The sequence below is a fragment of the Thunnus maccoyii genome, chromosome 5 (assembly GCF_910596095.1).
Source record: "Thunnus maccoyii chromosome 5, fThuMac1.1, whole genome shotgun sequence".
In the NCBI taxonomy this organism is placed as follows: domain Eukaryota; kingdom Metazoa; phylum Chordata; class Actinopteri; order Scombriformes; family Scombridae; genus Thunnus; species Thunnus maccoyii.
The window spans coordinates 8,234,103-8,260,363 of record NC_056537.1 but is presented as its reverse complement, the minus strand read 5'-3'; the positions used below and the strand labels follow the sequence as shown (position 1 = coordinate 8,260,363).

Genomic DNA, 26,261 nt, shown 5'->3' with positions numbered 1-26,261 from the left:
TGTGTGCAGGCCTACAGCCCGGGCGTATAAAACGTTGCTCAGCTAAAAATAAATAAAGGGCTCGGGAGAGGAGCGAAAAGCATTGTGCGCTGTGAGTCACGACCAGGAGTGGTGGTGACGATACACTCCCTCCACCACACACACACACACACGCACACACACACACACCTTCTCTTCCCCATTCAAATGCTGAGAGGGAGAATACCATCCGTTTCTCAACACCAAGAGATCAAGACCTCCAGAAACTCCAAAAGACTCAACACAGACACAAACACAGACAACATACAAGCAGGCAAAGATGTAAAATCCAGTCAAAGATCATTACAAGACAAACAATATACCAAAATATATAAAGTAAAGTATATATTTTCGAAGTCAGCAATTACGGAAAAGCATTCCTATTTGAAGAGACCCCATTAAAGTAAAACTTACACCTCTTTCTTGCTACTTAATGTGGTTTATAATATCATTTTTACGTTATGCAGACATGTGCCAGCAAAAAAAACTGGTATACATCCCTGTATACATCCTATTTGTGAACCCATACATGATTCAAGCCTAAATGTAATAGAAAATACAAATCAAATTGTTGATATATTCCTGCAAAGAATGACTCATATTCAATACATCTGTCCACTGCAGGACTATATGTGTTTTTATTGCTTTATAACTAAACATGTGTAATTATTATGGTATACTGAGAGTCACTGATTTATAATGAAACTAAAATTCCACCACATTTTCTTTCAGCAATTATTATATTTTTGATGGAACTAGTCTCTATGTTCTCACTTAATATAACACTCCGGTATCCGGTCATATCCAGCTAATGAATGCTTTTACATTTACAGACTTGTAAGCCTTTCCAGGGACGACTCAGTATCACACTACATGAAAACGGGTCAAACCTCTAAAACTAATGTTGTGAAGACAAGGACAACTGCAAAGTGTTATCTTAACACCCATTTTACACAAAATGGTTGATGTAAATCTTGCCTTGCAGTTAAGGTTTGGCAAGTAAAGCTGTTTAATTATAGTATAGAAATGAGATTTACCACCAAAGCGTGACAAAACAGAGTATACTATAGTTTTTAGATTCATAAGACTTGTGGATTTTTTCAAAGGATTTGGGGAGAACAAGCAAATGATTTTTTTTTACACTCCCTAGAAAAAAAGAGAACTAGTCTGTAGCCCTGCGTGACTGACTAAAATCTCAATCCATCCCAGGTTTGGTTAATGTCAGATTCATGAAAAAATGTCAAGCTCTGTGACTAAAACCCTCCATTCCAGAGCTGGTTCTCCTCCAGTTTTCAAAGTCCTCATTCTATCTGATTTAATAGGGAAATACCACTCGCATGAAGAACTCATTTATTACTCAGTTATTCCTGTGCTCTTGGACAGATCCATCTATATTTGTCAGCATGCACATCTCAAACCAGCAACTAAAATGAAAACAACAGCGTGATCTGGTCTTTTGCTTGTTACATATTTAACATTTTCCATCCTTTTATGTCAGCTTTGCTTCTTTAGTTTCTGTATTTTTCTCCACAAATGAAAACTTTTACTTTTAATTTTCAGAAAGACGACTCCATCAACTGTAGTCTGAAAAAAAAAGTTATTAGAAAATAATGCTTTTTCATTGTCATGCTGAGATTGGATGAGAGGAACATTACCACTCTCATGTCCATCTATTAAATATAGAACTACAGCCAGGAGGTAGTTAGCTTTGCTTAGCATAAAGTCTGGAAACAGCTAGCCTGGCTCTGTCCAAAGGTAACAAAAATCTGCACACCAGCACCTCTAAAGTTCAGTATTTAACATGCTATATCTCATTTGTTTAATCCATACAAAAAATAAAGGAGTGAAGACAAGGAAGTTGGGCACCCCCACAGTTTTTGAGGTTAAGTCGCCTACAGAAAGCTGTGGTTCCAGACTACTTCTTGGCTGGCCACAGTGACTTCCTGGAGTCTTGTCACTGTGCTGAGCAACCAGACAGACACCAGGAAGTCACTTGCTGTTTCTCACTAAGCTAAACTTATCGTCTTCCCACTATAGCTTCATATTTATCATACAATCATGAGAGTGGTAGCAAACATCTCATTTAACTCTTGGTAAGTAAGCAAATAAGTGCATTTCTCAAAATGTGTTGCACAGGTGTGCAGGAATAGCACACAATAAAGCCACAACCCCCCCCAAAAAACAGCTAACATGCTAACAAGTACAAGTACGAGTATGAATTAGAGCCTGAACGATATATTGATCAGCTGATATTGGCCAATCACAGATATATTGGTATCGGGGTATATGTTGTCCGATATGCACCAATGTTTTTTAAAGTTATATAGGCAGCATTTAAATGTATATTTGATCCTTTTTCTTAATTCAACTTTAATATATACATACATATATTTTTTTGTTCTGTGTTTTTTTTAATTTATAGTAATTTATCATTTTAAAATTCCCAGTGAAGTTTACTGTTTCAGTGCACTGATGTCATTTTATACAATAAAGTTTATGGTTAAACTGTTAATATCATGCCCCCATTACATATCTTTGTCACAAGAGTTTGATAATCACATTCAAGGAATCATTGCAAAAAAAATGTAAGTTTATGTATATATCCTGTATATATAAGATTATCGACCAATATATTAATATCAGAATTTTTTTACTCCCTAATATCGGTATCGGCATCAACCCTAAAAATCCAGTATTGGTCAGGCCCTAGTATAAATATGAGATCTCCAGAGATAGATTTAGCACATTTATAAAATAGTTATTATCTTCCTTGGACTCCATGTTACAAAAACAACAAAAAGAAACTAAAACAATCATTGTATCTGACATACCAGCATATATTAACATTCATACATACAGTACAAATTGTAGCATATATTCTATAATATATTGCACAACCTTCCACAACTGCAAACTGCATGATCCTATTATTATACATGTATTTTGCATATCCTATATTGTATTGCTGGTTAAAATTTTGATTGAGGTAGGCATGAATACATTTGGAAATTCACTAAACATCACTGTAATCAAATTATAAAATCCAACAGGTCATGTTGAGAGGGAGGAGCCAGCCTGTAGCAGTGATGGTTCATAGTTTAAATATTAACTCATCCAGTGAAGAAGTTTTCAGAGGAGTGTAAAGCTCTCTTTAAAATAATATGATCCTTTTGACAATTGAGTAAGTGCACTGTGAGTGTAAATGATTTATTTTGTCACCAAAGGAAGCAAAAGTTCATGACTCACTAGGGACAATGGGTGAAAATTATAGGTTAACATCTATGTTAATGCTATATTAAAGTTGACATCTAAAGTAAAGGAAAGGAAGCCTTGAAGAGTGGCTCATTGTGGTTTTCACGCAGGACAGATGCCATTTTGGGTCGGCTATACATTCTGGGTGACGAAGAGGTAAAAAGCCCTTACTCAGCACTGCAACAGCTCTTCTGGAGCTCCATCAAACACAACTGGAAGTGCCGACAAGTGGGAAGTCAGTGAGGGATCACGTCCTTATCAATATACTAGTGACTCCCGCTGGCTGGTCAGAGGACGGTTGGATCTGCTGCAACAGCATGAACCTCAGTACAAGTTAGGCCCTGCTAATGAAGCTCCACACTGTCTTATGAAAAGATGCAGTTGGAGACTTCATGTGTGTCAGAGCAGTCTACACCTGCAACAGCGGGAGTTAGCAACAACAAGGACTGTCCAGCAAAATCAGGTTTTGTAAATATTTTAGATGAAACTGGTTGAAAAGAGCCAACGTGAAAATAGTTTTAGAATCAGCTAAGTTTAGGTTCAGGAGTTGAAACAAGTCACATGATCGTCTAAGCACTCCTCCTATCAATCTATTTTTTGCTATTGTTTCCCAGACTTAAATCATGTAGAACTTGCGAGACGTAGTACTATAAAAGCTTCACAAGGTTAACGGAAAGTAAAGCAGATCAGGTAAATCAAAAAGTCTGACTTCTACAGCGGTTACATCTGTAAGAACAGACAGCCTGATCTCATGACATTTAAATTAGTATTTTTTCAAAAATAAATGCTATTTTTTTGTCAATAAATGTTAAAAAATTACCAATACCATGTGATTCTAACATGGTGGAGTTTTTTTAACAAAAAAAATAGATAAACCATGACCACTACTTTAACCTTAACCAGTAATTTAACCTGAGCACCAGTAACAAACTGAGCTGAAAATTATGTTAACATGTGTAGTGTGAAAGAAAATTGAATAGTAGATTATCATTTTATAAATCTTTTGTATATATGTTACAAATGTTTTCAAATGAAGGAGTCAATGTTTGTTATCAACTGAATGTGACATAATGTCCTCTGGGGTTAGCTAGAGATATCTTTGTACTAAGCCTACTGTTTCAGAGACCATACTTGTTTGTAAGAAGGTGTAACGGTTTGTGGAAATGTCCATTTTCTTCTGGAGAGGTATAAAGCTGTCTAGTTTGGGTTCACAATCTTTAGAGAAAGGGCTGGCTTTAGGGAAAGGGCCAGCTGAACAACATGCTTTCTCTCCAAAAATACAAGATTTTGTTTGTGTGTGGACATTTGTATAATTGTTACTGATGATGTGATGGATTGTACAGTGTCTACAATTGCTTCAACAAGTAACAATGTTTAATGCTTTCTTTATGTCTCCATGTGCCTCTTTCTGAAAGAAAATTTCCACAACAGTAGCAGCAAATGGTTGCTACTTGATTAAAAATAGAAATTAATTTATTTTTATTAAAGGTATGGTTGTCACATTCTGTGTGTGATGTGATACAAAAATATTGGGCTTTAGCATTTCATGTTCTTTCACTGTAATAATGTTTTGGAAGGCTTCAACATGTCCTCCAGATTAAATGACCACCTAGGTTGTTTGTACCTGCACTCCAGAACAACCCATTGGAGCGTAATATGGCGCTTTCCAAAACCATTACAAATCACTGTTACAAAATAATTAGATTTTATGATGTGACAATGCTGTGGTTAAAGTCTGGTTAGGTTTAGGCACAAAAACCTCTTGGTTAGGGTTAGGGAGAGATCATGGTTTGTGTTAAAATGTTCACTTGAAATGTTTTTACTACTTCTTTAAAGTTAGGCAACCTTCGTCATCATGGCAACAGTAAACACCACATTACGTTTTTTTAAAAGCGTCCCGACTCATGGTTGGAAACAGGAAGCAAACAGCGGCCTCCAGCAGCTAAGTCCACTTTTTACCATCTAACTATCTAATCATCCACCCAACCCGCCTCCTCCTACTAAGGAAGTCACCTTATATAGACGTCATCTGAACAGCGTCACAATTACTGCAGCTATTAGACGGTGTCTGTCACTAAACGTAACAATAGCTTGTTCTTGGCAACTGAATTTACGACCTATAGGGTCATTTTTCTTGGGAGGACAGGCTCACCTAGCAAAAGGGATAGATTATTCATATTATGTTAAATGTTGCTGCACTTTATGGTCCTGTTTTTCAATTCAAGAAGATTTTTAAGATTCCTAAAGGATAATCCTGGTGTTATTCTACATTTTCAAATTCCATAATCTCATGGGAAATAAATTTGTATTTTTTCAAAAATGAATGCTATTTTTCTGTCAGTAAATGTCAAAAAAAGTTATGGACCATGTGACTCAAACAAGGTGTTTGACAAAAAATGTAGATAAACCATGACCACTACTTTAACCTAACCTTAACCAGTAATTTAACCTGAACACCAGTGACAAACTGAGCTGAAAATTATGTTAACATGTGTAACAGCAAATGACTGCTACGTGATAAAAAATAGAGATTAATTTATTTTTATTAAAGGTATGGTTGTCACATTTCATGTGTGATGTGATACAAAAATATTGGGCTTTAGCGTACTTTCATGTTCTTTGACTGTAATAATATTTTGGAAGGCTTCAACAAGTCCTCCAGATTAAATGACCACCTAGGTTGTTTGTACCTGCACTCCAGAACGACCCATTGGAGCGTAATATGCCGCTTTCCAAAACCGTTACAAATCACTGTTACAAAATAATTATGTTTTATGATGTGACAATGCTGTGGTTAAGGTCTGGTTAGGTTTAGGCACAAAAACCACTTGGTTAGGGTTAGGGAGAGATCATGGTTTGTGTTAAATGTTCACTTGAAACATTCCTACTACTGACTTAAAGTTAGGCAACCTTCGTTGTCATGGCAACAGTAAACACCACATGACGGTTTTTAAAAAATGTGATGTAAAAAATGCTACTAAGCCCATCTAATTAACTATCTAGCCATCCACCCAACCCACCTCCTCCTAATAAGGAAGTCACCTTAGTCACTTCTCCAGGTCATAGTTACTACGGCCGCTAGATGGCGTCTGTCACTCAAACGTAAATATAAGTCGTTTTTGGCGACTGAATTTACGACCTATAGGATCATTTTCCTTGGGAGGACAGGCTCACCTAGCAAAAGGGATATATTATTCATATTATGATAAATATTGTTGCACTTTATGGCCCTGTGTTTTTCAATTCAAGAAGACTTTTAAGATTCCTAAAGGATAATCCTGGTGTTAGTCTACATTTTCAAATTCCATAAAAAAGACCAAAACCAGCAATGCATTAGTCTGTCTACCAGTACTTTACGACCACCCTACCGTGTCTGTGGCACACAGCCTCAAGGCCATTCCCTCCTAATGAAGATGTAAATCTTTTAAAACAGATCACAAATATATACTTAGAATTTTTTTTTAAAAAAAGCTCAGTAATTTCCTAAAAGAGCTGGTCACTGTAGTTTTTACTAAACGTAACTAAAACAGGAGTAAATAATGCATTTGTTGGGGACTATTTTCAGTTGCGGATTAATACACATTTGGTACACTAGTGAATATTTACGACAGTCACCCAATGCAACAGTGTGACCTACTGATGTATTTTTAATAGTTGAAACAGAGAAATAAGCTACGTCAGGCTTTGGCTACAAAGGTGATACATGTTGGTTGGCTTAATACATTGTTGGTTTCGGTCTCTTCATTGTAAATGTTGACACTAAAAAAATGTAAAATTTTGCCATACCTTTTCCTTTAAAATGAGACTTTGAAGCCTACAATGCTGAAAGTCTACACTTGAATTGTTCTGGGTGTATTGGCCCGCTGAAGTGTCTTACACTGTGAAAACCAAATGGAAGGTGGGATATAATGAAGGGTATCATTAAAGTCCAGCTGAAATCACATTTAATCATCTGTCTTTGGAGTCAAAATAATAATATTTTTAAATGTATTGTTAATAGTAACAGTTTTGTATTATTAGAATGACAACAAAAGGTCTAAACTGCTCCTTTTCGTCTCAGTTGGCTTGTTTGATTGACATTAGCTGGCAGGCTACGAGTGTTACACCGTACATAATGGAGACAAAGTAAACAAATTGCTGTAGTTACAAGTCGTGGACAGACAGTGCGTCGCTAATAAGCACTTCAGAGCAACAACCAAACCAGCATCTAACCGGACCGAAGTGACATTTGTAGGCATGTTTACATGTTTAATGTGCTGCAGCTGAGAGGCTAATTTGCTACCTAGCCTGCTAACTGACATTAGCAGTGCACTTTTCCCTGGTGATTGTTTGTTTGGTGGCACGTTCAGCAAGCTAAGGTGGAGGACAAGATGTGTGTTCATGTTTGTAAGTTTAGATAACAAAGAGACTTTCACAGGAGAAGCTAATGTGGGTTGTTGTTCAGAGTCTGTAACTCTTGTGTTGGGGAGCAGGATGCTATCAGGCTCAGTGTGACCGTCTGCTCTGCCTATAAGCGAATGCCACATTATTGCTTTATTCAAGATTTGATTTGTTGTATCGAAATAAGGTCTGCAGCTACATAAGCAGATGATGGAACGGTATTTAATCGAAATAATGTAAAACTAGGGGCACAATCTCAAAACCAAATAATATACAGTATACATTTCCACCCTTTGGTTTCTGAATTTTCTCAAAGGAGAACACATGACAAGTGATTTACAAAGCAGATGTGTACGCAGTAGCAGACAAAAAAAGGCTATTTAATTTCAGTTCAACTGTAAAGCCTGCCTACACACACCAATGATCCCACTGATGATAAAAACAAACAAAAAAAATCAATGCTCAAGCGAGATATTAGCGCAACTTTGAAGCCAACTTCGAGGTTTGAGGTGGACTGAGCAAATGTGCTTACATTAAATATGCTTGTTAAAACGGATGAGTTGAAAATGTAACAAATGTATGATTTTATGCTGCTATGATGCAAAGAATTTATTCCTTGCAAAAAAAGTAATCAAAAAAAGTATTTATCCCCTTATTGATTAGGAAATTATATATATAATATCTAATAATAACACCAAGTGTCCCATGATTATCATTTGTGTCTATATTTCAAATTGTCTATTGATGATTGATGGTCAGATTACTTCAAAAAATGTCATCTCTGACAAATCCGTAAAAGATACATTTAAGGAATAAGTCAACCCTATTCTTCAGACTTCAACAGATTCCAGATGTGAACAAATTGTAAAGAATTATAACATTTCTAACCCAAAACGAATAGATGCTGCTCTCTGGGGGATAATCCTTAAAAATAAATACATAAATAAACACAAACTATTTTTGATATCAACTTGTGATGCATGTATGTTGTTAGTATGACTGTAACTCCTGCCTTTTATAGCCTACGTCTTCAAAGCCCCTTGGTCTCAGTTTTAAGCATGACGTCATCTCCCTAAATATAGCTTTGCACTGGTAGCTCATATTAAACAAGAGGAAAAGATTGTCAGTGGATATTGAAGGACATGCCATGATTTTTTTAATACACAGGTGGGGTAAAGTGCAGATAAAGACGCTTTTTCTACACTTTGTTTCAGTTAAAACATACCATATGATATTTATGATGGTATATAGGCGACCTGTCCTTTTAACAGCCCCAACATAGCTGTAAATGACAATAATAATTACTGTGGTAAATTCAGAAGATACTACAGAGCATGTAAATAACCACAGGTTGTGATGTTATGATTAACTTATGGGTATGTCCTCTAAACAAAGACTGTATTTTGACCTGTTGTCAGTCTGTCAGCAGTGTTGAAGATGTACAAGTAATTTTTTCCACTACAGACACACTATGTGATGATTTGATGGCTGTTTTTGGTTGAATGAAATGTTTAAATGATGCAGCTACATCAATATCTTAAACAGCACCTAAACACTCTCACCACTACCATCTGATAGTTGACCGTTTCGCATCCCCACTTGCATCATGGTGATTTGGTGTTAGAAATATAATTATTCTAAACTCAGACCACATGAAGCAAACAACAATTTGGGCATCACTGTAAAGACGTTCAATTAAGTCATACAAGTGAGGAGAAGCAAACCGACTGGTAGCGAATCATTTCAAACGCATGAATTTAACTACGGACAAAATAGGTCTGTGCTGTGAGAAAAATACAGTACACACACGCACTTTAAATGGAAACTGTTTAAACTAAACTATTAAATAAACTACTAAACTATTCATACGATACGTGCAAAAATTGAGAACTGTGAGGACTCAACTTGGCCAAATTTTTATGTACAGTTAAAGGGTTGGTTCAGTTTTCTCACTGACCTCTTGTGGCATGTTTTTGTTTTTCATTTCTCCAGGTTTTGAGATGTACTCTATGTGTCTTACATTTCAATACAATATTGTTGTAATGGAGTTTCATTTGCAGTGCACACAGCATATCAAAAAATTAAATTTAGAAGTTCACCAGCAAAAATATCTTCCCAGAATCGGTGTCCCTGTTATTCTGGATAATAAACAGACCTTTACTGGATTTACGTTTTACTTAAGACAACTGTTGACAGTGTATTTTGTGAATTATTTTGATTAATGGAGGCACTGATTCTCAAGACGTTCTCAACTGAATTTTTAAAATGTAAATTTTCCATGCTATGAGCACCACAAACAAAATCCTGTTAACCCTCATTGTCTCGGAAAAATATCGGAGACAGACGTTTTAAAATCGGGACAAGTAAAACTCAAACTATATGCAGGTTAATGCCTTGATTTGTAATAATTAATTAGTTAAACGATTTGGACTAACTTAAGCCAAGATAGCTTAAACAAAAACAGATCTTAAATGGGTGCAATTTGATATATACAGCAGATTATTTAATGACAATATAAGTTTGTAGTATGTTACAAAAACAACATTTTCACCACACACACACACACTTCTTCTGTAGCATCCATTTTGTTGCTGTTCTCAACCAAGAACATATGACTGTCAAACATATTGTTATTACCACTTCCTGTCCTAGAAGCAGGGGCTTAAGAGGAGCACCTGAATGCAGCATCAAACGCTTTGGAACAGGGATGCAAAACAGCTACAATGAAATGTCTACAACAGCAAGTGAGGTCATGACCCTCAGCCAATGTGATATATATATATATGTACACATTAATATGATCATATTTGCCATATTTTACATTGTATTCCACTTTCTGATTCACAGTGGAAATTGTTCATTACTGAAATAATCAAACCTAGATGACAACAGCAGTACAGACGCAGAGTTGGACTTGTTTAATAACAATATAATAATTTTGCCTGAATTATTTCCACCCAGTCACGGTGCGTTTCCCTCTGCTGGCACTGGTAACTAAAGCGTTATTACAAGGGCAAGTAAATCCAACGTGACGTCGAGGTGTTGCCTCAACTGTCTACGATATGATGACTCACACTGAGAGGTGACATAGCAGGTATTTTGGGAGGGGACTTTTCAGCTCCTGGTGCCAAAAACAAAGGGCATAAAGCAGCTACAGTCAGTCGTTCATCATCTCACCTTCAGCAGGTAAACGCAAGAATGAAAGATACACATGGACGCTTACACCTGCTCAGATACCCTCAATAAACATTTATAATCACTGGATAACTTTGGCCATCACATAGTTTGACACACATACAAACAACACAGCTGAATAGCTCCGTGTGAACGCTGACCCACGTGTCAAAACTGCAACCAGAGGCCTGATTATAGACGTAAAACCTAGAACACCTGATTGGCAAGCGGTAGGCATGTGCATTGTTTCTTCCCACATTATTGGGAAAAAGCAATAACGTTTATATTCATTTGATTCGTGTAAAAAAGTTGAAGATGAAGAGAAAAACAGCACAGCACGACTCAAAATTCCGGAAGGCAAGATGCGCAAAATGTCGCAGGGGTCATCTTATATGTCACAACAAATAAAATATATACATGTTCTGTCGGAATATTATAGATATTAATGAACAGGACTGCTAAGTCACTACACTACTACTATACACCCTCCATCACCCAGATACACCATAAGCACATAACAAGGCTTTTATTATTCAGGTTTGAAATGTACATGCTGCTTCTTGCACACACCCTTTTTTAAATGTCTTTGGATACATAAACTAAGCGTCTCAAACCACCAGAAGAACACAAATCCTCTACGTTTACAGATAATAATGAAAATACATGGGCAACACAAAGGTGTCTTGGCATTTATAGTTAATTTAAAGGCCTCAAATAAGATGAAATGAACGAAAGAGAAGGAAATCCAACAGCACAAGCCCCTGCGCAGACACAAACTCCTGCTCACATGCACCGAGCAGTCATTACGAGCCTCACGCAAAATGCAATTTAAGGGGTGATTTGGGTTTGACGTCATCCTCATCCTCTAACACATCTCAGGCCGTGCAATTACCTTTCTCGGGATGAGGAAGAGGAGGAGGACATGAAGGAGGAGGAGGAAGACGAGGAAGGTCGGTCGGACAGTCGGTGTCTCACTATCAGTGTCTGCGCGCTCCTCGGTGATATCCAAAACATTGGGTGCCCTTTTTTTGTCTCCGACGCACAGCTGGAGGCTCCAACAACAGCAGCAGGAGCAGCAGCAGCAGGGTCCAGAAGAACACAAAAGTCACCTCGTTTCAATCCTCGCTGACGTCTTTTTGTTGTTGTTGTCATAGTTCTCTCCTGCAAGACAGAAAGACAAGACACGTATGGTGAGATTAACCCGTCTATAAACTTTGTCTGCGCCCGTGCGTGCAGGCCAACACAGAGATGTGATGTGTGTGGGGATTTGTTGGATGTGGAGGGGGCTGGGGGAACTTTACGACCTGCGGCTGGTGGTTGTCAAACGGCGCCACGGAGCCAGAAACATGAACAGTTTCGGAAAAGTCTCAGTTTTTACGCACCAGATTGACACAAATCTACACAACAACGTACGACAATTACGTCATCCTTAACAGATGCATGGAGAAGTTCACAATCAGTCACACACGCCCCCCCACCCACCCAGATAACAGCAGACAACCAGCCTCTCGTGCCGTTCACAAAACCATGGCTTTTCTCTTTTTACGCGCTCACGTCAGAGAGAAACGCAAGGCGACTCCACGGGTCAGAGGTCAAGTTGTTTCCCGTTAAAGAGAATAACGTCAGCTCTACCATTCCCAGACGTGTATTTAGCTTTGTCTTTTCAAACTTCATTATGACATCATATGTCCTGCTCTTATATACTTTTCACAACCTGCATGAGGTCGGTTTTGGGGGGGAGGTGACCGGACGGAGAGGGTCCGTTTATGCAACTGCGCAACATTTCACAGACTGCTCGGGCCTCATGTGGACGCCTGTCCGGGTCAGTGTCACATGCCACTCTAGGAAATTACAGAGAAGGTTTTGGGTTTTGTTTTTTTTAGCAAGGTGTGTGCATCCTGTTTGCAATACTTATTATCCCCACAACACCACGTCATCTCCAAAAGAAACCAGCCATCTAAACGCTTTAATTGGGATATCACTGACGTCACTTTCTGCAGTCTGACGTACACTTTTTCCATTATGACAATATATTTTCAGGCCTGTAACTTTCAGGTCCTGCATCGCAACGGGGGCGGGAGAGGGGGGCTCATATTTCATAGTGCATGTCATTTATGAGTAGGCCTACAGTCCCTCCATCGTAGGATTACATCTGGCTGCTGTTTGGCTCTTATTGTAAATATATTTTAGCATGACTTATGATTATTCACGCTGATGATCCCCAGAACTGTGGTGGGACAGTAGAGAACACAAACTGAGTAAAAAAAAAAAAAGTTGCATGCGCTTTTCTTCTCGAGGCTGAACTGAGTTGCATCTTCCTTTGTTCTTTTTACTCCGCCTTTTAAGAAAGAGAATGATCCTCTCTGACTTTTGTTTTCATCGGTGTGATTACTTTGCGTGCGCACATCATTCATATATATTGTAGCTGTGGAGGCCAGAGTTTTGCTGTGCTGCAGAACTTGTGAGTATATCGATTGAGTCGTTGAGTTACAGACATTTAGGTTTGGGTTTTCTGCTCGTTTGTTTTTGTTGTTTTGTTTTGTTTTGTTTTAATCAGGTGGGTCAGCCCGGGAGGACATGGTCGTGCCCGGCTCTCAGTGTGCTCTTTGTGGGGAACGTTGACAGGGGAAGAGTGGTGGGCGATGCTTGAGGTGGATTAACTACTATTCACAAAACTGGGAGGGAGACACGTGTGCGTTTACAGTGTGTGTGTGTGTGTGTGTGTGTGTGTGTGTGTGTTAAAGGGGAGGCTGTGTGGATATTCGCACGGAGGCCACACACACTCACACACACACTCACACACACACACACACTCACACGGTCCAGTGTATGAGGCAGCGATTGCAGCTGTTCCTTATTCCTCTCCATCTGCCAATCTGGGCTTCTCTCTATGTTAGGATGGCCTTGATGGGGAATCCCTTGCATATGCACTTTGCTTAGAGGGGTGTGTATATGTGTGTATACGTGTGTGTGTGTGTGTGTGTGTGTGTGTGTGTTTGTTTCCCACACTCTTTTTTTTTTCTCAAGGGGGTTAGGGGTTCAGTGACGTCCGAGCAAAGTGGCACCCCACCCCTCCAAAACACACACACATACAAACACACACACCCATATACACACGCGCCACCCTCCACTGTTTTGCCCACGTGCAACTTGTTCATTGCAAGGGTCTCCCCGTGTTTACACTCTGCTCTGCTGGGGGCCACTGTCACTGTTCAGTGTAGGACGGGGGAGATGGGATGGGGGGGCGGGAGGGGGGGGGGGGGGGTGTTTGGTTGAAATAATGACTTAATACTCTTGCATGGCTCAAAGTTTTGTGTCCGACGACATGTTTGTTGACAGAAAATAACAAAATTATCTTTTTTTCTTTCCCCTGGACACTGAGGCACGCAAGAGTTTGAGCAAAACTTGGGTGCGACGTGGCTGCAGAGCTTCGCCACAATTTCTAACAAAGGAGAAAACTGTTGACTAGAAAAAAAAAAAAAAAAAAAAAGACACACGCAGGGCTGAAAAGCAACCGTGACAAAAACGCTACTGCTATGGTAATGACGGGAATAACAGGAGTAAATAAGGACAACAATAAAGCAAAAAGAAAATTCGAGCAGAAAAAGAAAACAAGCCCTTAAAGAATTAAAGATTGTAAAATTCCACGAGTGGAGCCGTCTTCCAATGTCGATGTCTCGGCGCGGCGATTGCGCCCTCCGCAAATGCTTTTTGGGGTAAGGGCTTCCCAGATTAATAGTTATGAACAGCAAGCCCAGACCGCAAAAAGATTCGTGAAGGACATTATCTGCTGCTGTTGCCGTCCGACGGAGACTCCGTGACACCGGGGGAGTCTGCTCTCTTTTCGCTTCCGTGAATTTATCTCCCATCCCAGGCTCGGTTGATTGTATCTCCAGCCATCGGCAACCCGAGGCGAGTGTGTCCCTCCAACACACACACACACACACACTCGCGCGCACACACACACACACACACAAGGAGGAGGAGAGGATGGATGGAGGATGGAGAGAAAGAGAAAGAGGGAAAGAAGATAGGGGGGGGGGGGGCTCCGGATGCCAAGGCTGCTGCTGCAACTGAGAGCTGTCCAAGGTCCTTTCGCTTTGATTCCCCACTCCTTCTCCAGTTTGAATTCTCCTCTATCTCCCCTCTCGTCTCTCCTCCCTCATCCATCCCTTCTCCCTCTGCTTTTCCTCTCTCTCGCTCCCTCATATTTTCCTCTCCTAGCTTTTCTTTTTTTTCCCCCCTACAAACGCTCGGATGTGCAAAGCCCGTGTGATCATTGGGAGCTGTGCATCGATGCGTTTTGTTGTCAGTGTGCTCTCTCTCTCTCTCTCTCTCTCTCTGTAGTCCGTGGTGTGTCTCCCTATAGTGAAGCGCTGGCTCTCTGCAGCCGCTCCAGAGCTCTGGGTGAGGAGGGAGCAAGGCTGTAAACTGCTGGCAATAAATAGAGAGCAGGGAGGGATCTTATTGGAGCAAACCAAACCTCGTCATCAACCAATCGGTGTCTCGCTCATATAGGGACCCCCCTTTTTGAAAAAAATAGACAGGGCTAACCAAATTCTGATCTATACCAGAGAAAGTGTATATGAATTGATATAGGGATATGAGCATTTGGTGCGGCTTTATGCTAATATGCATTTGCATTTTTCTTGTTCTCTCTCTCTCCCTCTCCCTCTCTCTCTCTCTCTCTCTCTTTGCGTTTGCAGGGCGTCTAGCGAGGCTGCGAGACTGACCGGCGCTTCAAATAGTCGTGATAAATAACACTAAATTATGATGCCAATGTTATTATTATTAATAACAATAATAAACAAGACGTGAGAGCAAGAATGAGCCATTTTCACCTCGTCACAAAAAAACGCCCCTTTTCCTTTCCTTACAAGCCAAGCGACATGACATAATGGGGAAATGCAAACACACCAAAGCAAAAAAAAAAAAAAAAAATATATATATATATATATATATATATATATATATATAAATATATAAAAGTGCGGAAGAAGCTTCGCACAGCCCTCCACATCAAAACATAGCAAGAAGCATCTGAGGCGACTCATGGTCACCTATAGAGTTCACTGGAGGGTACCACTGCGAAAACGACACGGGGGTCTCCGAACTGCACATTCAGCCCGGCCGCGATGGTTCAAGTCATTTACAGCGGTTTAAAGGTTGAAACTAAACAGAATGACACTTTAAAATCCCCCACCCCGCACTACGTTATACCTCAACAGTTCACAGCTTATACAGCAACAATGTACAACTTAACAAAACAACAACACGTTGCTGAGCATCACATCAAGAGTTAAAGAGTTAATCACGACCGTAAACCACTCATTCTCACACACTCTTAGTTCAAACAATCTTTAATATGTTTTGATGGGTTTTTTGGGTCAAATTTAACAAAGAAATAATATAGAATAACTTACCTGTTTTTTAAATTTATTCCTGCAACAGTTCCATTTGTTTTTTCTGTGTCCATTGCGACATCTAACCCCCTAAACATCCCTCAACTTTCCGCTCCATGATGGAGCTGCAAGTTACTGTACCGAGGTGGAGGCCGGGTCACGATCTGGATCCGAACCCCCCTCTCTCTGCCCCCCCGCCCCCCCCTCTCTTGTTCTTCTTTGAATCAGGTTTGACCCCCCCCCCTCCTCCTCCCCTCTCCCCTCCCTTCCCTCTTCCTCTCTCCATCCACACCGCCCCACTATCACTGATGAAACTCGTCTGCATTCAAGTTGGCTGCCAGCATGCCAGCAAGCAGCAGGGCTGACACTAAAAACAAGCTTTAGGGAGAAAGGAGATATTTGGGATGGGGGGGGGGGGGGGGTTGTTATGGGGAGGGTTAGGGAAATGGTTAGTGCATACACAGAGTCTAAAAGCCCACCCCAGACCTCAGACCCCCACCCTTTCCCTCCCGCCATGCCCCCCCCCCCCCCCCTCCTCCCGATGTGGATATTTTTATTGGGTGGTCTTTTCATTTGCAACCCAGTCAGTCACGATTCTCCCCCACCGTCTGCACTGCACAGTGACTGCCTCTCCTGACGCAGCCAACGCGCACATTACTCACTTTAGCAGTCACGACTCGGGAATCCGTGTTGTTTCCACCGAAATCACACGCTTGGTATTGAATTATTGAGCAAGATCTGGCCCCCTCGACTCGGTATTTGCGCGTTTTGACCGACGAAGAATTACAGAGATGTTTTTTTTTTTTGGTGTGTTTGGAGAGGTGGAGGAATGTATCGCAGGGTGAAGTACAGTCGGGATTTTGCATGACAAAGACAGGTGGCCGGTGTGTGTTTTTTTCTTTCTTCTGTGGCACGGTAGCCTCGTAGCCTGCATGCAAAATACTGGGAAGATTTGGCAAAAAGTCGTGAACAGAGACGGGGAGTGGGCGAGCGCAGTTCTTGTGTCCCGTTTGGGTTGCAGAACTGTGCAGACGCCAGTCGCCTATTCATCATCTTGTGGGTCCGGGTCGCCAATTCAACACTGATACCTTAATTGAAAGGGTGATTCCTTCAAATTCTTTCTTGGAGTGGAGGCGATAATAGCGAAGCTCCATTCGCCTCTTGCGCGACCTCCTCGCCGCTATAGGACGCAAAGTTACTGTGAGGAGAGCTCTTAAACAAACAAAAAACAAAAGACTCATAGCAGCACTGAAGTTAGCCGCGTCTGGCTGACCTCTATAACCGAATATTTGAACTATTTTTGCTACTTTTTGCAAACATTTCGAGAGTGCACTGCAAACCTACACATCCTCTGATCATTTTAACGCGAAGGCAAAGTTGCTTCACTTCAAAAAAAGCTGGATAAAGAATTCAGACTGATTCCTTTATGAGTTGACCAGGCACGAGAGGAACTGACGTGTGCAGAAGAAGAGCTGATCCAAGTCGGTCCGGCTGCTGCCTCTCTCTCTCTCTCTCTCTCTCTCTCTCTCTGTCTCCCTCTTCCCCCCCTCTCCCTCTCTCTGTCTGCCTGCCTATGACATCCGATGAGGCCGTTCAAACTATGCAGGCGGGAAAAGCTCTGTTATAACATCTTTCCGAGCCAAATGTCTCCCCTCAATTAGGGCAGGCAATTTAAAAGAGGCGGGAATTGCTTCAGTATTTCTCCTCCAACGTCGCTTCAGGAGAGAGGATTCACTTAAAATAGATGTTGCTGGTTTCCAAACAGGAGTAAATAAAGCTTTTTGGCTGCCAGGAACACCAGCCACCCCAAACACACAGACACACATGCATACAAACACACTCGCAAACACATCACCACCACCAGCAACAGCCCACTACCGCCACTTGGTGTGGTTTCAGCACCATTGCTGCTGGACAGCTCCCGGGTTTCCCCATGCGGTGCGCCTGGTCTCTGCTGCAGCAACAGCTCCTTCACCTCACTCCCTCCTCTCTCCTCCTCTTCTTCTTCTTCCTCCATCGCCGCATCTCTGTCAGTACGACTCCTCTTAAATACAAGAAAACGGAGGGAAAGGCATCCTTAAGCGCTCATCAGAGAAGGGTTCCCCTCGCTTTCGCGGTTAAGCAGGGAGATGGGAGGGAAAAAAAATAAATATGTGATAGAGACTCAACAGCGCCAACAGACAAAGGGGAGTTTTTGCACTTGCTTATTTACCAAAAGGGGTGATTCCTACTCTGCGGGAAGGGTTGCTCTATGCTTCGGCTCTACAGTCAAACATGGCTCGTAAAGCATGCCAATAAAATCCATGCCTACGACCGGGAGTCAAGTGTTTTTTGCGTGCATGAGACAGAGGAGGAGGTAAAAATTGGGAGAAGAGAAACAGCACAGGCACTCGGGAGCATGCACTACCAAATTACACAAAAGTAACGGAATTAAACATTGCATGTGCAAATGTTTCACTCACCGTGGCGCAGGCACGTCCTTGCTCTAAACTGGAGAAAGAGAAACAGAGAAAGATTGAGATTTTTAGTCATGAGCCGCAACTAGAGTCTGGAAGAAACGCAACAGATTAAGTCCTCCATTTGTTATTATGTGGGCTTACAGTGGCACGTCCAAGTTTGCTCAGGATCGCCTCCCTTTTTATACAAGTGATACCCGTCTGTCTATTTCTGGCGCACGATCAAAACTATGATGCTATTTTTAGGTCACAGTACGAGGAAGGGAAAAAAACACTCACAAAAGGCACCGTTTAGGAACGTTACGTGAAGTGCATGTAATGTAAATTAATTTTGCCTCTCCAACTCTGCACAAGAGCCCCGATTCCCCTCCGTTGCATCATTGCAGTGTTTTTTTTTTTTTTTTTTTTTTTTTTTTTGGAACCCAATGTGCCTTCAACAGCACCACCACCTCTCCTTCTCATCCTTAAAACACACTACTTCCCCCCCTTCTACCCCCCCAACCCCGTTCAACAACTAAAATCTGGAACTCGTCGTCGCTGCCAATATCATCGACAATATTTGATGTCTTGTCGCCCTCTTCAGAAGCTTCTCGTCCCAGTGTCACTTCAGCAGCTGAAACTCATGAACACAAAATAGGTCCAAATACTGATGAACGCGGATTAACCGATGCTCCCTTTGGGATTTTCTTTTTTCTTTTAGTCGACGGAGCACTGTAAAATGTAGTAATTAAGCTTTGGTGACGAGAATACGAAAAAAAATAATAAATAAAAAGCCTTTTTTTTGTTGAAGGGCTGCGTCAGTTACTAGGCATTGACGTCACGTTTAGATTCTCTCACTTTACAGCCCGGAGAGCCTGATTAAAGACACTGCCGCTCTGTGATCAGCTCTTCGCAAATGTGCCATGGAAAAAACGAGTGTCAAAATAGGAAAATATTACAGGTGGATAATGTGGTGTGGACTCGTGGAAACTGCAGCTTCGGAGTAGGTTATCTCCTGGTAAAAACCCTCCTCTAATGCTGGAGCATCTGGGTTTCCATCCAAACCCCCCCTCCTCCCCCCCTCTGCCTCCCTCCCTCTCTTGTCTCTATATATCCCCTCTTGGTGCTGTTTTGGTCTTGGAGAATTTTTATCCCAGCATCCCGTGCATTTGGCGGGTACAAACAGTATCTATAAGCCGAAGGAGAGGAAAACACGGCAAGCTGAGCCGCTTCCTCCTCCATCTCCTTTATCCACTGGCCGTGCCCACGCACCAGACCCCCTCACCCACGGATAGACCCACAGGGAGCGCACACTTGTCCATGCTAAAGGCGCACAAACAAACCTCCCTCCACAGTATGCTCTGTCTCTCACCTCACCTCCCCTTCAATATTTTGTAACACCTTTATTGTAAGACCCTCTCCTCGAAATACACCCTCTCCACACACACACACACCCCACGCCGTCCATCTGCACTCGTGCCGCGTGGAGATTCACGAGACTTCACGGGATGGGGTGGGGTGGGCTAAGGTGGATGGTAGTGGGGGTTCAGAGATGGACGTGGTGAGTATCCACTGAGTGGCAGCTACCTAGAAAAGTCGGCTCTGAGAAGGGAAAAGGGCTGCGCCCGTCGCATCGGTTTGTGCTATTTTTATCCCTGCCTGTAGGCCAACTGTATGTCCGTGACTGCTGGCGAGTGCATGTATAGGCACACACACAGAGCGGATTTAGCAAGTGGTCTACACTAAGATAATCAACATAAGGCGTCATAATTAAAAACAAGAGCACGGTCAGTTTTTATGCTTTGGATATTTTGGCATCTGTTACTGTCTGGCTCTTTTTTTCCACAAAACCTAGCCAATGTATGAAAAGATGAGACAACTGTCAAGTATCCAACCGAACCTCCACACTCAAACCACCAGCAAAGCCACCCTGTACACACAGACACACATGTACACACAGACACACTTCCCTGTAGTCCACAATCCTTCAATCAAAGAGGGAGCAGTATCAATGGGAGTTGCAGCAGAGGGTCCTCAGTGCAGTGCGGCAAGATCACCGCGTGGTGTCGACAAACTCAGCCAAAGATGCTTCCTTACATCCCCCCTCCCTCTTCCCAAAAGAAAAAAAGTATGCACCCCTTACTCCGGCAAGTTGCAAGCAGCAGCAGACTTCTCCATCACCTTCCTTTGTTCTTTTGCCCGACTTCATCTCACAACGAGAAAAAGGACACAACATACTACACTCTCATTATCACAACTAATTCATTACAGGTGCGCCTTCCTCACTTTAAAAACATGAGCACACCAACGTTTGCAAACTGAATCTCTCTCTCCCTCTGCTGCATTGATTGAAAGTCAGAAACAGCTGTAATCTACACTCAATCTATCATTTGCATCTCCAGGATAGAAGATCATAGTGTCAAACTCGTGCAACTCTGGAGGAAACTGTTTTTTGAAAGTACAATTGACTGACTATTTACAGCCATATATTAGAAACTCAACCTCCTGTGATGACATGTGGACGCAGGTTACATCAGTCAAATAAGAGCTTGGTGCTGTCCATGGTGCTGAACAGTCCGACTGTCCAATTTTCTAACCTCCACCACCGACTGCTGCCACACAGCCCGTGAAATTTACACACTTCACAATCACTTGCTTCTTTATGTTGTTTCATTAAATACAAGTGCCAAATTAGAGAACACGCAGGACTGATGAACAAGAGAAGGGCAACATGATGTGACTGGCAACACGTGTGGACTGTGACGTGTGCAAGTCCGCAGCGGAAAGTTGTTTACAAGTGAAGAACTACAGGCGCCTTTCCTCTAAGCTGAGCTTTGTCTATAACAAATATACACGAATAAGGGGGAGTCACGCTCTTCCTCGCTCGCTCTCCCTCCCCCAGACACTCACATTTGCTTTATTGGCACGACATGAACTTGTCAAAACAGTGGAGGAAATATCATAGATGTTATAACATGGACGGAAAAATAACATTTTCCCCCCAAAACTTTCAGTCTCTCTGTCCTCCTCTCTCTCGGTTGTTACTAGGCATCTCAGCAGAGCAGGCAGCCTAAAGCAGAGGATCCCCAACACGTGAATACTCCTACGCATTACCGCAGCCCGCTCTCTTTGAGTGTCTGCAAAATCCCTCAGTTGTCAATATGCACACACATACACAGAACCAAAAAAAGAATCTTTCTGAATACAGCTTCTTTGCTGTGTTTATAGTCTCCTCGGATCGTTCCCGGAGATAGCGACGCTTGCAAACACCGGCAAACACCGGCATACCCTGTGATTAACCTAAATAAAGTCGCTCTGGATGTCTCATGTGCAGCAAATAAGAAAGATGGTTAATTATAAGCTCCGGTTAGATATCTTCATCCACGTTTATAATCAAAATATTCACAAAAACGCACAAATGTATGCTTTCCCCCTTAAATGACCGACATCACATAATTCAGATCATCGTGTCAAAAACATGTATTCAAACTAGAAACGGCGGGTAACCTGACTTTGGATGGCGTTCCCAGCCACTACATTCCTGCTCATGAGAGTGCTACCCTCGCGTCCTCAGATCAACCGGTAATCACCGAGACACCAATTCCCAAAAATCTGCGCATGGTCAAACTTCCTAGACTAGTACACAGCAAAAATGTGGGGTCGGGATTCGCCCCATCTACAAAAAGACACTTACCTTTCGCTTTAGATTTTTTCTTTCTCTCTTATTTAAACTCTTTTTTTAAAAGCAGGGCTTTGTGCCGGCTGACACAGAAAGAGGAGACAGAGGGAGGGTAAAAGCAGGGCAGCCTACACTCTCTCGTCCTGCGTCAGGATGGAGAAAGCAGGTCACTCCGATGTGCGTCGTCTCCCTGTTCTGCCGGAGACTAAAATATTTGGTGTTGCCATTCAGGATTCAGGGAGCCAGCTCAAAAAAAAGGTTGGTTGGTTGGTTGGGTGGTGGTGTTGAGAGGGGTGAAGGGTTTAGGAGTGGAAAGGTGGCGGTGGTGGTGGTTGGGGAGAAGGAAGGGGTTGTGGGAGGGGGGTTGTGGGGGGGGGGGGTACACACAGAGTTACAAATGTGAGCCAGCTGATAGAAAGAGCCCGCCAAATATGGGGGACTTTACGCATTTGGGGAGGCGCACGATTTACCTCTCTGCATAGACGCTCTCTCTCTCTCTCTCTCTCTCTTTCTTTCTCTCTCTGTGAGTGTGTGTGTGTGTGTGTGTGTCTGTGTGTGTGTGTGTGTGCGTTTTTGTTACCTCATTGGGACCTTTTCCGGTATAAACACCGACCTTGTCAGGACCAGTAGTCCTCACGGGGACCAAAGGCTGATCCTAATGAGACAAAACGTCATTTCTGAGGTCCTGGTTAAAGTTAGGGGTAAGGTGTGAATTGAGGTCAGGTTAAGGTTAGGGTTAGGCATGAATTAGTTAAGGTTAGGGTTTGGGTTAGGCTGTCCACAATGAATGGAAGTCAGTGCAATGTCCTAACAAGGATAGCTGTACAAACGTGTGTGTGTGTTTGTGTGTGTGTGTGTGCGTGTGTGTGTCTGTGAATGACTTCCAGACAGAGACGGAAAGCATGAATGGGGCAGGAGAAGCACGACTGAGAGTCCGCGCTATTATCGGCGCAAACCCGCCGGGAAGGGAATAAATCGGGCGCAATTAAAAGGCACGAGGACCGAGGCGATGAAAAAACAGCTCGCGGGGAGGGATTAGGAATTCATGCAACATAAAAAAAATGAAATCTTCGGGAGGAGACAACCATTCATGTCACAACACAGGGAAGGGCTTTGGAAAAGTGTCTCGATGACGAGACGTGCAGCCACCTCTCTTTCTCTTTTCTCTCTCTCTATCCATCTCTGTCTCTCTCTCTCTCTGGTCCTCTTCTCCAGCAGTGTGCTATTGACCTGCATTGACGTCATTGCGTCATTAGGTATCCCTTAGAAACACTGACTTTCAAAAATAGTATCAAATTAATTCAGCTGGCAAGGAGAGAGGGGTGGGGCATATGAGTGTTTGGGGTTGGGGTGTTTGGGGCGAAGGGGGTGAGTGAGTAGGTATGGGTGAGGAGGGGGGGAGGTGGGGAAAACATGTTTTATTCTGAGATTTTTACCCCCCCAACAACCACTCACATCTCCCCACCACCACCACCACCACCACCACCATTTCCGAGCCAACTGAGGTAGAGAGCCGGACCAGACACATCGATATCTGAAGATTCAATGTGGAGTCCCACTGGAGAGACAACAATTCACAAATATGAATGATTCAAATTATATTCCACATATGCATATTAGTCATTATTGCCAATATGACACAAAGACAAGGCAAAACCAGAACATACATAAACCAAACATTGATTAAGGTAATGATAAAAATTAGCTTTGGTAATCAGGTCAAACAGGTCAGAATGGGTCTGTCTCTTTCCATCTCTGTCTCTGCCTGGCTCTTCCAGTCTAAAAATATCCTCCAGCTGACTATGTCGAAAACCTTTTTCCCCATTTAACCCATAGCTCTTAAGGGCAAGGGAACCAGAACACCATGCAGACAGACAGAGAGCAGATAGACTGCAAATCTACAAGTTATCGGGATGCTGAGAAAACAATGGGTTCTTCTGGGTAGGATAGCAGACCTGATATGACCCCAAAATTTTTAATTCAGAGAAATCAAAAATAGACAAATACAGAACCCAGAATTATTCTTGGTTAAAAGATGTGTCATCACTGCTGCTTTGGAACATTTCATGCCGTTTTAAATGAATAACGGACATTATTAGTACAGTATGTCTCAGAGGACTGGACCATGACAACAGCATGGGAATTATTGGTGAAAACAAAGTTGAGTTATTCTGTTCAGACGTCTGTAAAGTCTGTATAGTTTTGGTCTTTATAGTTTATTGTTGTCTATTAGGATCTGCTTCTTGGAGCTGTCCGTGGTGCTGAAACCCTCAAGATTTAACTGTTTTTACTAATTTATTCAGTGGTATTGTAAAGCACTCTTTCTTATTACTGCCATTATTTTTGACAAGCCATTGACTCATCTGCAGCCCAGGAAAATATCGTGACTGATAATTAATGATGGGCAGATGAAGCAACATGGTAATACACTCTCCAGAATCACAATAGAACTGCAATTTACATGTCTTATACACAAGCTATGGGCAATAATGTAGAGAGTATATACCATGAAAACAGCGTATCTCCAAATATGGTGATTCTGAATATTTAAAAAACTGACAGATTAAAGTCTTCCTTTATGTGTTTAGACATTTCCACATTCTTCCTAAATGCTAAATAAACAATTAAAATTCCCATTGGATTATTTAAAAGATGCTGTTTCCTGTCTTTCTGCATGTTCAACTATGAAATAAAGACAAAAATGCCAACACACACAAACACATTCAGTAAGAATGTGTTCTGTATCTATCGATATTTGGAATAAAAGGCTAAACAAATATATATAAATGAAGGCTGGAGGTAGAAAGATCTAACTTTTACCTACAAAATGTACTTTATCTATTTACTTTATTGGTGATTGCAGCAGAGAAGCAACTGTGCAAGTGGTTGGAAGACTCACTGCATTCAGTGTTTCAGTATCAATCAAAGTAAATGAAACTGATCATCGTTAGAAGAAGAAATTAATGTGTAAAATAAAGTGTAAATTAATGTTTTTCAGAAATTATGACCTGATTATTGTTTAAACTCTGTGTGGAGGTTATAGTTTACTCACATACAGAAGTATAAGTGTTCAGGGAGACAGTCCTTCACCCACTGGTCACTGGTTTGATACCTGCTGTCAGCGCTCACCCATCTTGTTGAGGTATTTTCAGTGAAGAATCTGGCGCTCTAGAGGATTCTGTCTTTTTCTGACCCTGAGCCACCTGTAGAGTTAAGAAAGACAAACTGAGTTTACCAGTAAGCATCAGTGGCAAATTACAGTAAGTAAACAATTAACACTTCTTTTATCTGTAGACAGTTATTTCTATCAAGATGAAAAACAACATTTTGTAGAAATACAGGTGGTCATCTTTATATCCAGAACTTATAAACAACATCAGCAAGTTTGGGAACGTAGCCGCCTGCACGTTTCTCCAAGACACATACTGTCATTGATGCATGCATGGCTGCAAAACACGCACAAACACACGTGTACACACAAATGTTGGCTACTGATTTGGAATCTCTCCACCTGTTGACAAGTTGCCCAACCCACTTTAATCACCTGGCTGCCATTTGTTTTTTCCAGGACGCGCAGAAAGACTGAATCTGTGTTTCTATGTGTGATAGATGAAGAGAGGAAGAGAAGAAAAGGAGAGAGAGAGAGAGAGAGAGACACACACACAGAGAGGCTGTGGCAAAAAATACTTCACCATTAGAACTGAATTAGGACTTATGATTCATCCTCATGAATTGAGAGACACACATTTCAAATGTCGTAGGATGCTCCATCTCACGTCTGGTAGCCATTTAGCACTACACCTTTCAAGCTTTTGCTGTGACAATTGTGCGCCAAACACACTAAAAAAGGGGTGCGAGTGCTGTTTTGGGAGGTGGAAGTGGAGTGTGAGATCAACAACGGAAAGGAAAGATGATCAATCT

General features: G+C 41.7%; 1 long non-coding RNA gene across 3 annotated transcripts in view; it reads right to left on the bottom strand.

Moving 5' to 3' along the window:
- Nucleotides 1-25,537, bottom strand: part of LOC121896657 — a 54,761-nt gene extending 29,224 nt beyond the window's left edge. For 2 of the 3 annotated variants that reach the window (XR_006096063.1, XR_006096064.1), the window contains exons 1-5: nucleotides 25,393-25,537; nucleotides 22,921-22,995; nucleotides 18,689-18,716; nucleotides 18,129-18,270; nucleotides 11,717-11,985 (exon numbers count right to left, since the gene is read on the bottom strand). This is a non-coding gene — a long non-coding RNA (uncharacterized LOC121896657). The remainder of the gene's footprint in view (nucleotides 1-11,716; nucleotides 11,986-18,128; nucleotides 18,271-18,688; nucleotides 18,717-22,920; nucleotides 22,996-25,392) is intronic. The other variant, XR_006096065.1, reaches the window with a different exon arrangement.
- Between the last annotated feature and the right edge of the window lie 724 nt (nucleotides 25,538-26,261).